The sequence below is a fragment of the Gastrolobium bilobum genome, unplaced genomic scaffold (genome assembly GCF_033153095.1).
Source record: "Gastrolobium bilobum isolate Gb01-03AN ecotype WA unplaced genomic scaffold, APGP_CSIRO_Gbil_v1 utg57487, whole genome shotgun sequence".
Lineage (NCBI taxonomy): Eukaryota > Viridiplantae > Streptophyta > Magnoliopsida > Fabales > Fabaceae > Gastrolobium > Gastrolobium bilobum.
In genome coordinates, this window is record NW_026895954.1 from 41,889 (window position 1) to 56,012 (window position 14,124).

Genomic DNA, 14,124 nt, shown 5'->3' on the forward strand with positions numbered 1-14,124 from the left:
AGTTATTACCTAGACTATGTTCTAGAAGACATTCTTTGATTGTATACCTCGTCTGCCTGAAACATGGAGACTCATAGGTACACTGTTGGGCTTGTCCAGAAAGAGCACAGGGCTAGGGTGATAAGCTGAAGGAATTCGTCAAATCTCTGTGAAAGATTAGGTTATCTGTAAACCAGAGAAATCAGGATGACATTTACAGGTACTCGGGAATCTATGCATAGTAAAAGAGATTATGAGATGATCTGCCTTTAGAGTCAGTAAATTGAAGATTCCCTATTACGAATAAAGCTTACCCTAAACCACAAGGGTTGATACGTTTCCTTGCCCTGGGTTTAATGGGAAGGTAACCGAGTCGAAAGGAGATACATACGGCAACCAAATATGTGTAATAGGATGATCAAGTCATTAATCTAACTAGCTCTGAGGCAACAAAGCATTGCTAGTGCTCTATGTTTTCATTAAATGGGTTGTGGGCTTATTGGGCCCAAGCCCATTTATGTCAGTGGCTATGTTGGACCTAATGGGTCACACACTAACACCTTATTGTCATGATGATCTAGCATTAAAGGTATTGGGCCTAATAATGGTTGTTAGCCCAAGATGAAGTTTGGAAGCCCACCTAAGAGGGAGAGGGCGCATGGTATGGTTAATGGGCTTGGATGGTCCAAGGCATTACTAATTAATTTAATTGGTTAAATTAATTATCAAATATTTAAATTTTGAATTTTGAATTTGAAATTTGAGTTTTGAATTTTGAATTTGAATTTTGAAATTTGAATTTTGAATTTGATATTTGAAATTTGGAATTTGAAATTTGAATTTTGAATTTTGAATTTTGAATTTTGAATTTGAATTTTGAATTTTGAATTTTGAATTTTGAATTTGAAATTTGAATTTAGAATTTAAATGTTTGAACATTTGAATTTAAATGTTTGAATTCGAATTTGAATTGGCTATAAGGGTATAGCTCGCACTGAACAGACCCACAAATAGACTCTATGAGGAAATCTCAGAGAGAGTATCATTAGAGTAGTCTCTTTATATTTGGGTATGTCTTTCCTTAGACCAGAAGTTATTACCTAGATTATGTTCTAGAAGACATTCTTTGATTGTATACCTCGTCTGCCTGAAACATGGAGACTCATAGGTACACTGTTGGGCTTGTCCAGAAAGAGCACAGGGCTAGGGGGATAAGCTGAAGGAATTCGTCAAATCTATGTGAGAGATTAGGTTATCTGTAAACCAGAGAAATTGGGATGACATTTGTAGGTACTCGGGAATCTATGCATAGTAAAAGAGATTATGAGATGATCTGCCTTTAGAGTCAATAAATTGAAAATTCCCTATTACGAATAAAGCTTACCCTAAACCACAAGGGTTGATACGTTTCCTTGCCTTGGGTTTAATGGGAAGGTAACCGAGTCGAAAGGAGATACATACGGCAACCAAATATGTGTAATAGGATAATCAAGTCATTAATCTAACTAGCTCTGGGGCAACAAAGCATTGCTAGTGCTCTATGTTGTCATTAAATGGGTTGTGGGCTTATTGGGCCCAAGGCCATTTATGTCAGTGGCTATGTTGGACCTAATGGGTCACACACTAACACCTTATTGTCATGATGATCTAGCATTAAAGGTATTGGGCCTAATAATGGTTGTTAGCCCAAGATGAAGTTTGGAAGCCCACCTAAGAGGGGAGAGGGCGCATGGTATGGTTAATGGGCTTGGATGGTCCATGACATTACTAATTAATTTAATTGGTTAAATTAATTATCAAATATTTAAATTTTGAATTTTCAATTTGAAATTTGAGTTTTAAAATTTGAATTTGGAATTTGAATTTTGAATTTGAAATTTGAAATTTGAAATTGGAAATTTGAATTTTGAAATTTGAATTTTGATTTTGAATTTTGAATTTTGAATTTTGAATTTTGTATTTTGAATTTGAAATTTGAATTTAAAATTTAAATGTTTGAACATTTGAATTTAAATATTTGAATTCGAACTTGAATTGGCTATGAAAAGTTGTTTCACAACAAAAGGATAAGAATTTTGAATTTTGAATTTGAAATTCGAATTTTGAAATTGGAATTTTGAATTTGAATTTTGAATTTGAAATGTGAAATTTGAAATTTGAATTTTGAAATTTGAATTTAAATTTTGAATTTTGAATTTTGAATTTGAAATTTGAATTTGAATTTGAATTTAAAATTTAAATGTTTGAACATTTGAATTTAAATGTTTGAATTCGAATTTGAATTGGCTATGAAAAGTTGTTTCTTAACAAAAGGATAAGATGAGATCTTGTTGGAACAAATTCCTTGTATCAAGAGAAGATCTATGGAGATCTCCAAAGGCTGATTTGGGGCGCCACTTTGGTTGGAGATGAGTGTCATCTTTTTCAAACAAACAAGCTCCAATCAGATTTGGTTGTTGAGAGAATCAGTGAGCTAGTTGGTTCAAACTTGAATGCAACAGCTCAAAGTATCTGGATCCCTTTTGGGGCTGAATGGGGCGCATGAATAGGATGGTTATATGATGACCATTAGTTCAGAATCTTGGCTAGATAGAGACCTAGTCTCATGAGGATTCAAAGGTAGGTTGTTGGGAATTTTGAATTGCAACAACTCCACCTTTTTCTCCTCTCTTGTGCGCCACTTTCATTGGTTTTTTAGGTGAAAATTTTGATTTGATTTCTCTAACTCTCTCACTCTCTTGTGCGCATACTAGGGGTAAGTTCTCCTTAAGGTTTTCAGAAAAAGACCTAGCCAATTCTACTCCAATCCATTCCCACTCTTATGAAGTTTTCATGCTGAAGACTTCACTCTTCTAAACACATTTACCTAGCCTTCTTCTTCACCTATTGAGCCCGTAGCAAGTCTCTCTGTGGTGGTCAATTGGTGGCTTGACAAGAAGAGTTCTTGCATCTTGACGTGGGTTGTGTGGATCAACATTAGAGGGTTTGAACCCTTCAAACCTAACACTGATCGTCTTGGAGTTTTGAACTCACAAACAAAGGTAATATCATACTGCCATAAAGCATGATTCTTGATTGCATGTGTGATTCCGCATAAGAAAAATTTTGTTTTTCCCTCTCACATACTACGGCCTTCAAGGCCAGTTACTATCAAGTGGTATCATAGCCCGGTCGCTTTACCATCGGCGAGTGATGGTACTTTGTTTGTGAAATTTATTTTCTCACGGTCAAAAATTCTTTAAAGAGGTTAAAGGTAGATTCTTTGCATGTGGATATAAATTTCAATACTTTAAAATGTTAAAGATTGTCTTTTTATGAACTTTACTAATATGATTATAATGTTCATATATCTACGTGTATTCATGGTTCTGTTTCTTCATAATTCTTTGTGAAAGTTTTTAAAAGAAACATCTTTTTATAAAGGAATATGATTCTGCCATGAAGTGAATATTCAAATGCCTAGTTTTCTCCATGAATTGTTCATGATCATAGCATAAATTTTTGTGATAAAATTTCTTGTACATGTGATGTATGATTCGGCCATATTGTGATATGGTAGTGTGTATGGTTTAATTTTTGTATTCTTTGAGAAAGAATTTAAAAGGGTTTGAATCATGTATAATGATACAAGATTCGACCATTCTTGGAAAACTAGGAGTTTTTGAAATTTGATTATTGTTTTGATATTTTAATTGTTAAATTATCAAAATATAAGTGATAAAATATTTGTTATGATATTTGATATCTTGTGCTTGCAAAGTTGTTTATCCTTTCAGGTGCAAAAAGGAAGGGGATGGTCATGGTGCCCGAAATTTGAATTTCAAATTTTTAAATTAATGTGTAATTTTTCCCTATTTAAATTAGAGGTATAATTTAAATTTTGAATTTTGTAATTTTTCATTTGTCCCTCCAAAGATGTTTTGGAGTTTCTTTAATTATTTGTAATTAGAAAATTAGGCTAGTGGCGTTTAGACGACAAGCAGCCGTGGCTTGAGAAGCAAGATGAACGAATGCGCGAGCACTATGACTATCTCAAATAAAAATGTTTTATATGCTTGTATGCTTTGTACGACTAGTATACATGAGATAGTGTATCGCGAATGTATGCTTATATGACTTAAGACGTCTAGTATGCATGAATTGGACAAACCGCGTTTGTATGTATTATTATGCGTGTCCAATTACGACTAGTGTAATCCGATAGATGTTTGACATAGGATACGACTAGCATGATAATTATACCTATGCGTTTGATGAGACTTAATAAACCCTAAATAAAAGGAACCCTTAAAATGAATAAATTATTAAGCATGATTACCTCCCACCACCAATATTACTCAAACCTCCTCTAAATAGTGGTGCTCCACAACTCAGTTGGGACCCACTATTTCGTTGAGTAAGAGTAGTATTAGAAGTGTTAGACATTTAGGGTGCTGGTTAATGCTTAACTGAGGCATAAGTTGCAGGCCCAGCCGGGCTTATGTGCTTAGGGTAATAATGCTGGGTTGGTTGCATGAGATGCACCACTAAGTGACAAGGAGTTGTCAACCTAATGTTAAGAGAGGTATGAGATACTGTTGATAAGGATCAACCCATTATTTAAATTAATCTTGCGGTCACAGACGGGGGTTAAAATAGATAATCGCACTCTTAATCTCACTAAGGTAAAATCTAAAAGTAGATTAACCCTAAGTCAAAAGGTAAGGGTCATTGACTTAGATAAAATAGTGGGAGGGACAAATTATTTAAAGTCTTTAATAATTTATTTTTTTTACTACATGACGAAATATATTAATTAATCTATCTTTACATTTTCAGTTTTTAGTATGATTAATCCACTGCCACTGCACTCAATACTCGATACGATCAAACTGACTGGTCCTAATTTTATGGACTGGTACCGGAACGTCAGAAATGTTCTGCGGGCCGAAAAGGTTGCTTATGTCCTTGACACTGCTTTACCTATTGCACCTAAGGAAGGGGAAGATGGGTTCGCGGAATTTGATTTCAAGGCCCACAAGCAACACATGGATGATAATGTGTTAGCTTGTTGCATCATGCTAGCATCCATGTCGCCTGAACTGCGTAAATAGCATGAGCGTATGGATGCCCCCTCTATTATCCTGCATCTCAGGGAGTTGTATGATATTAAAGGCAGACATGAGAGGTATGAGACCTTTAGGGAATTGTTCATATGCAAGATGACTGAAGGGATGTGTTTTAACCGCATGTACTGAAGATGATAGCGCTCATTGAGAAGCTAGAGGGTCTAGGGTTCACAATGAATGCTGAATTAATTAATGACTTAGTTCTATCATCACTTCCTCCTTCTTTCAATGAATTCATAATGAATTATAACATGCATGGGATGCTTGTAAACTTGACAGAGTTGTTAAGTATGTTAACAACTGCTGAAATGTCTATCAAGAAGGATGAAACACAAGCTCTTCTGATTGGTGGGCCTAAAAGGGCCAAGGGTAAGGGCAAGGAGCCTGCGAAAGGCAACTCCCTTAAGCCCAAAGAAAAACCCAATAAGAAGAAAGGCAAAAGGAAAGGTAAGAGTGCACCCAAGGACAAAAACGATGTTGTGTGCTTCCATTGTGGCAAAAATGGCCATTGGAAGAGGAATTGTCCAGACTACCTGAAGAGTATGAAGGACAAGGAGCATGGTGATGCTTCTACCTAAGGTTTTCACATGATTGAGATAAATTATTCTTGTGCTAATCCGACTTCATGGGTATTGGATACCGGTTGTGGTTCTCATAATCTGCAATGTGTTGCAGGTGCATAGAAGCCCTAGAAGATTGGAGAAGAACGAGGTGGACCTCAGCGTTGGAAATGGAGCAAGAGTTGCTACTCATGCTGTTGGAGATGCCGACCTCATTTGGCCTACAGGCCTCTTATTGCATTTGAATAATTGTCTTTATGTTCCCAGCATTTCTAGAAACATTATCTTGTTTAGAACAATATGGTTTTGCTTTCACTATTAGGGATGGTACATTTTCTATCATTTTGAATGATATTGTTTTTGGTACTGCTTCTTTAATAAATGGCTTATATGTTTTGGAAATAGGAACTGAAGTGCTTAATGAAGATGTGAAACAACCTAGGATAGATAATCAATCTTATTTTTGGCACTGTAGACTAGGGCACATAAAATGAAACAAGATTGTCTAGGATGCATAGAGATGGATGCCTAGATCCCAAGGATTTGGAATCCTATGGACAATGTGAATCTTGTCTAGCTGGGAAAATGATTCGATAAAAGCCCAAAGGGCTTGAGATTCATAGGGCTAGTGAGTTATTAGAACTCATTCACTCTGATGTATGTGGCCCAATGTCTATTAAAGCTAGAGGAGAATACTCCTATTTCATTACCTTTGGGAATAAAGTAGAGAAACAGCGTGGCAAGATGATTAAGACATTACGATCAGATCGTGGTTGTGAATATCTGAGCCATGAGTTTCAGGATTATCTAAGAGAAAATGGAATTCTCTCGCAGTTTACTGCACCTTACATGTAAGAACCCGCACCGTTAATTAAGGTATTTAATTAATTAATTATGTGAAAATAGGAAATGATTCCATAATTGACCCTAATAATTATGGTAAGTGATTAAGAATGCTGAAAGTCGCTTTTCGGAAGAAAAGTGCAGATACCGGTTCTGCTAGTCGGTATAAATGCGTACCGAAAAAGTATCCTGGAAAATTAATGTAAGTGTATGATAATTACTAGAATGATGTATAGGACTTGTAAAATGAGTTTCAAGTCCAAATAATGAGAACTGGTGCTAGAAATCGGTACTGGCTATGAAAAGCGTGTACCGGAAAGGTGCTCAGAAAAATATAATAAAAATATGATAATTCTTGGAAAAATGTGTAGTTTCAGAATCCAAAGTTTGGGATTAAAATGCTAAGCGTAGCAATTAAAGCTAATACTGCGTGTTTAGTGAGTAAGTGTCTATATATATGGCTTTTAAGGGCACACAACCCTAGATAATTACCTTGTGCGTGGCTGGAGAAGGAGTAACTGACCAGAATAGTGCCTCTTGGTTTCTTCTCCATTTTCTTGACCAAGGTGTCACCTTTACTTGATTTCTTCCATCTTTGAGCTTGCAAACACTTGGTTGGGGTGAGGGTTGTGACCAGCTATTTTCTGAGTTTGGAGGCTGTCTTGGAGTACCTTGAGGGCTGTCTTGTTGACTAGAGTGTTGAGGGGCTTTGTTCTTGCCTTGTCATTGCTCCAAGGAGCAATCTTTGTGAAGAAAAGAGTCATCTTGTGATACATTTTCGTGCATCATCCTTAAGTCAGACTTGAGGGGCTGTGTTGAGCTCCAAGAGCATCTCCATCCTCTGTTTTTGAGTTGTGGTATGATCACCAACCTTTAACTTGAGTTTTAAGGCTTAAAAATGGAAGCTTGATGCATGTTAAGGCTAAAAGATGATAACTTGTTGTTGGGTAATGCTTAACACACCTAGAAATGCATGTTTAAGTGTTTAAAATCGGTAAAAACCCAACCTTTGAAGGATATCTTCACGAAATGCAGTTGCTGCATTCTGTCGTGAAATATCCGGATATCTGCCCGTGAAATATCCGGTTATTTGATATCCGGATATGATATTCGGATATGTGATATCCGGATATGGGGTTTTGGGATATCTGGATATTGGATATCCGGATATGGGAATCTGTATATCCAGATATTACATATCCGGATATGGACAGGGAGATATTCAGATATTGCATATCCGGATATGGTCCCGAGGAATATCCGGATATTTTGGGATTTCGCAGAACAGTAGCTGTGTTGTGTGTACAGTAGGCTACTGGGGGTTTTTGGACCCTAGATTGATGAATTTAAACTTCTGTAATTAGTGGACTATAAGCCAGAATCATGTGATTAAGGGCTTGTGGCTTTGTTAGAAGCTTTAAGACATAAAACGTAATGAAAAGACGTTGTCTTTAATTTGTATGCATGTGGTACATGTTTATTGATTTATATTTGGTCCATATCAGATTGTAATCTGTTGTGATTGGACTTTGAGCTTGTGGCATTGGATAGCTAGCTTAGAGGTAAGCTTTCGTGTCCTCGGTTTAGCATGTTGTGGTTCCACCATGTCCCATGGGGGTATGGTTATATGCATGCTGTGTTACATGCTTTTGATGTTTTGGAAATGCTGTTGAGCTGTTATATGTTAGTGCCTTGTTGATATACATGGAGGTGTTCCACCTATACGGTAAGCCTGAGTATGTAGAACATACAAGAGGGTGAGGCTGTGGGTGAGGTGCAAGCGGTGTTCCTTGTACTACATGTAGGGAATAGACGTATTCCTACATTTCTCTGGCCAGTAGATAGTGATTACACACATGCCATAGATATTTGTTGCACTACATAGTTTTGGAACTGATAATGATATAAATGCTTTTAGAACTTATATTGCACATGTAAGTGAGCTTGGGGTGGAAGATCCTTGAGGACCCCTTGTTTTACTGAGATTTCTTGTTTAGAGATCTCACCCCACGTTTGGGGAATGCTTATTTCAGGGTCAGGTAATGTTGAGACCTCAGGCGGCAGGAGGCCGGAGCTGAGTTAGATTGCTGTTATATTATGCTGCCATGGTTGGATGCTGGATAAGCATGCTGCTTATATGCTTATAGCTTCAGTTTATGTTTATGGAGTTTTATGTTGAGACTGGTTGTTTACTATGTTTATTTGGTGAGCATGGGGATTGTCCATGACACATAGTATTGCTATGTCTTGTTTATGTCTTGAGTCTTTTGGAGTTGTAATAATGTATCAGGATATTGTCCAGATTACGAGATGTAATGTCGTGATTTAGATACACACTTTATTTATATATTGAGGTATTTCAGTAGATATCTTATTGCAATTTACATACAGGCGATATTTTATGAAATTGATTAAGTAATCAAGTTGGTAATTGATAATGACGTCATAATTGAAAAGAAAAAGAATATTCCGCATTTTTAATTAAGCACCGCTAATACGATGTAATGTTAATATTCTGAGTATACACGGGGTGTTACATTTTATGGTATCAGAGCAACGGTTCAAGGGAAAAGTCTGTACGTATTGCAATGATTAGGATGTTTGGTTGTGTCTGTTTTGTGTGTTTGCTCCGTCGAGTATTATTATGATAATGCATATGTGACCACATTGTGTGGGCCTGATCAACTCATAATTTGTGTAACTTGTGCAGAGTCATGGTAAGACCCGGGAGAAACCGTGAGACTTCGGAGGATCGGCCCGATCCTGTCCTGGCTGCATTGGCTGAGATGCAGGCGGCCCGACAAGCCGACCAGGAGGCCATGAGAATGGCAAACTAGGCCATGCTGGACGCCGTCAGAGAGGCGAACAGGAAGGCCACTGAGGACGTGTTGGAGGCCAACCGTCTGGCGAACATGACGATGTTTAGAGTCATGTTGGAGGAGACGAGGAATGGCCCTGATGTTGGTCATGTTCCTCCGCCACCACCTCCACCGCCACCACCTCCTAGTCTGCAGGATGACTCTCAGAGTCAGATGGGAGATGGCAGTCACCTTACGGGGGCCATGCAGACCGTCCCTGTTTTTGTTGAGGATCGAGATGAGATCGATCGCCGGCTGAATGCTTTTCGTAAGCATAAGCCACCTGCCTTTGATGGATCCTTTGATCCTGTTGCTGCGGCGCGTTGCTACAGGCGTTGAACAAGATATTTCGGGTCATGCAGTGCACAGATCCGCAGATGTTGGTGTTCGCTACTTACATGCTGGAGGGCGATGCCCATGAGTGGTGGACAAACCTTTCTCATGTCTACGAGATGTAGGGTCATGTGATGATGTGGCCTTTGTTCGAGGATTTCTTCTTGGGTCAATACTTTCCATATGACGCTCAGGAGAGGCAGCAGGGAGACTTTGACAGATTGGTTCAGGGCTCTTTGTCTGTGGACGAGTACCTGGCAAAGTTCAACCAGTTGGTGAAGTTTGCACACTTCAGGATGGCGAGGCCTACTCCTACATTTCTGGCTGCTAAGTTCCGCAGGGGACTTAATGAGGATATTGCTGGTTACCTAGCTGGTTCTACTTCTAGAGACTTTGGGACACTGGTTCAGCAGTGTCGTGATATTGAAGATTTCTACAGCTCGAGTAACGCCAAGGTTGCTGAGGCGACGAAGATTGTAGCTTGTAGTTCCACTTCTTGGCGAGACAAGAAGTTTAGGAACAAGGGCAAGGGTAAACAGATGGCAGCTCGGCAGGCGTCGAATCAGTTCAAGAGGACTTCTACTCAGGGGAGTGCAGCGAGACCTCCTGCTCCCAAGTGTTCGGGATGCGGGAAGACTCATTTCGGGCCGTGTTCTACAGGCCAGTTGATTTGCTTTCAGTGTGGCAAGGAGGGCCACTTCTCCAGAGACTGTCCGTCGGCGACGACAAGGGCTACTGCAGTGCAGGCAGTGCCACTTCTGATGGTTCCCCGTCCACATACTTCGGCACCAGCAGTGCCACCATCTTCTGGGAGAGTTTATACTCTGGATCGTCAGCAGTCGGATCGAGCTCCGAACCTTGTCAGAGGTACTGTTACGATTGGTACATCAGCTGTTGATGTTTTGTTTGACTCAGGGGCTACGCATTCTTTTGTTGCTACCCCGATTGTTGTGGGGCTTGAGTTGCCCATGTCTGTGCTTTCTCCACCGCTGCGGGTGACCACCGCCACCGGAGAAAGATGTGATGCTACCACTGTTCATCGCGATGTGGCATTTCAGTGGGATGGCCGTGAATTCTCGGTAGATCTGATAGGATTGCTGATGGCCAACTTGGAGGTTATTCTGGGCATGGATTGGCTGTCCAGAAATTGTGTGATGATTGACTGTTGTGCCAAGCATGTAGTGTTTTCTCCGTGTGATTCCACAGCCAGTTCCTCGCCGTACATTTCGTTGCTGCAGGCTAGGAGAGCCTTGAGAGCAGGGGCATTTGGTTATGTCATGTTGGGAGGTTTGGTGAGTGGTACACAGGAGGATATCACTGGCATTCCTGTGGTGAGGGAGTTCCTCGAGGTGTTTCCTGAGGAGATTCCTGAGTTTCCGCCACAGAGGGAAATAGAGTTCTCCATAGATCTGCTGCCTGGTGTGGGGCCGATTTCTTTAGCTCCATACCGGATGTTGCCACCGTAGTTGGCAGAGCTGAAGAAGCATATTGAGGATCTTTCAGCGAAAGATTTCATTAGACCGAGTGTGTCTCCTTGGGGAGCACCAGTTATCTTTGTGAAGAAGAAGGACGGGACAATGCGATTGTGCATCGACTACAGGCAGTTGAACAAGGTGACAATCAAGAACAAGCATCCCCTTCCTCGGATTGATGATCTGTTGGATCAGCTCAGGGGTGCTTGCGTGTATTTCAAGATTGATCTCCGGTCCGGATACCACCAGATTCGGGTGAAGCCGGAGGATGTCCCGAAGACCGCATTTCGCTCGAGATACGGTCATTTTGAGTACTTGGTGATTCCGTTCGGTCTCACCAATGCACCTGCTGTGTTCATGGATTACATGAACCGGATTTTCCAGCCGTACCTGGATCAGTTTGTGATCGTCTTCATTGACGACATTTTGATTTACTCCAAGACGGAGGAAGAGCATGTGGGGCATTTGAGAACTGTTCTGTAAGTGCTGAAGGAGAAGAAGCTGTATGCGAAGCCTTCCAAATGTGAGTTTTGGATCAAGTCTGTGAAGTTTCTTGGGCATGTTATTTTTGCTGAGGGAGTTGCAGAGGATCCGAACAAGATTGAGGCCGTGCTGGATTGGGAGAGACCCAAGACAGTTACGGAAGTGAGGAGCTTTCTGGGTTTGGCAAGTTACTATTGGAGGTTCATCAAGGGATTCTCCACCATGGTTTTGCCATTTACTCGCCTTACTCGGAAGGAAACTCCTTTTGTGTGGACTCACGACTGTGAGGTCTGTTTTCAGGAGTTGAAGGAGAGACTGACTACTGCACCTGTGTTGGTCCTTCCTGATCCTGCGCTTGAGATTGAGCTTTACACTGACGCCTCCGGGAAGGGGCTAGGTTATGTGCTGATGCAGTTGGGCAAAGTGATTGCCTATGCTTCGAGGCAGTTGAAACCTCATGAGGAGAACTACCCTACTCATGACTTGGAGTTGGCTGCTATTGTGTTTGCTTTCAAGATTTGGAGGCATTATCTTTTTGGTTTGAGGTTTGTGGTGTTCAGTGACCACAAGAGTTTGAAGTACCTCTTCGACCAGAAGGAGTTGAACATGAGGCAGAGGAGATGGATGGAGTTCATAAAGGACTACGACTTCGAGCTAAGGTATCATCCTGGCAAGGCCAATGTGGTAGCTGATGCTTTGAGTTAGAAATCCAGTAGCTCATCCAGTTTGTTACTTGGTAACTTTGATGTGGTTGAGAAGTTCCGAAACTTGGCAGTGACCGCTCCGTGTGAGAGTGTACTTCTCGAGTTAGAAGCAGCAGATGTTGTGAACGAGCTGCTTGAAAAGAACAAAGAGGCACAAGTTCAGAGAGAGTGTCTGGATTATGTGAAGAACCAAGACAGTGTGTCTTGGAATGATGATGGATTGCTTTTGTTTCAGCAGAGGATTGTAGTTCCTCGAGGTCCATTGACAGAAGAGGTTATGGCAGAAGGCCATAAGGGTCAGTTTTCTATCCACCCTGGTGCTACTAAGATGTATCAAGACCTGAAGAAGAACTTCTGGTGGCCGGGCATGAAGAAAGATGTTGTTATCTTTGTGTCCAAGTGTTTGGTTTGCCAGAAGGTGAAGATTGAACATCAGAGACCGTCTGGTGAACTTCAACCTCTTGAAGTACCACAATGGAAGTGGGAAGGTATTTCCATGGACTTCGTGGTGGGATTGCCGAAGACTCAGGCAGGTTGTGACTCTATTTGGGTCATTGTGGACAGACTGACGAAGTCTGCCCATTTTCTTCCAGTGAAGGTGAGCTTCACTACAGAGCAGTTGGCCAAGCTTTATGTTCGCGAGATTGTGAGGCTTCACGGGGTGCCCGAGAGTATCATTAGTGGTAGGGACCCGAAGTTCACATCTCGGTTGTGGGAGGCGCTGCAGGAGGCTTTTGGTACACAGTTGAGATTGAGTACCGCCTATCTCCCTCAGACTGATGGACAGACTGAGAGGACCATCCAGACCTCGGAGGACATGTTGCGAGCTTGCACGTTGGAGCAGGGCTCGGCATGGGATAGGTACCTTCCGTTGGTTGAGTTTTCTTACAACAACAGCTTTCATGCTACCCTGGGCATGGCGCCCTACGAAGCACTGTATAGTAGGAAGTGTCGGAATCCTACTTGTTGGTCTGAGGTTGGGGACAAGGAGCTTTTTGGCTTGAACTTTGTCCAAGATACCACCTTGCAAATCCAGAAGATCCGTGAAAAGTTGAAGCAGGCGCAGAATCGCCAGAAGAGCTACTATGATGTCAAGCATCGTCAGCTGGAGTTCAGTGAGGGTGAGCACGTGTTTGTGAGACTTTCACCTGTCACCGGTGTAGGTCGGGCACTCGGAGTGAGGAAGCTGAGCCCGCGATATATTGGGCCATACCAGATCCTTGGTAGAGTAGAACCTGTTGCCTACCGGCTTGCCTTGCCTCCGAACCTGGCTAACATCCACGACGTGTTTCACGTGTCTCAGCTTCGAAAGTACATAGCAGATCCTTCGCACGTGGTGCAACCGGATGATGTGGAGGTTCGGGAGAACCTGAAGACTCCCGTCGGACCACTCAGAATTCTCGATCGTGGCGAGAAGCAGCTGAGGAGCAAGATCATTCCAATGGTCAAGGTGCAATGGACCGGAAGAACTCCTGAGGAGTGTACTTGGGAGCGTGAGGACGAGCTTCTCCGGCAGTACCCCGAGTTTAGACCAGGTATGTTTCTGATTTTGAGGTCAAAATCCTAAAAAAATGGGGTGAATGTAAGAACCTGCACCGTTAATTAAGGTATTTAATTAATTAATTATGTGAAAATAGGAAATGATTCAATTATTGACCCTAATAATTATTAAGAGGCTTTAATAATTATGGTAAGTGATTAAGAATGCTAAAAGTCGTTTTTCGGAAGAAAAGTGCAGATACCGGTTCTGCTAGTCGGTATAAATGCATACCGAAAAAGTATCC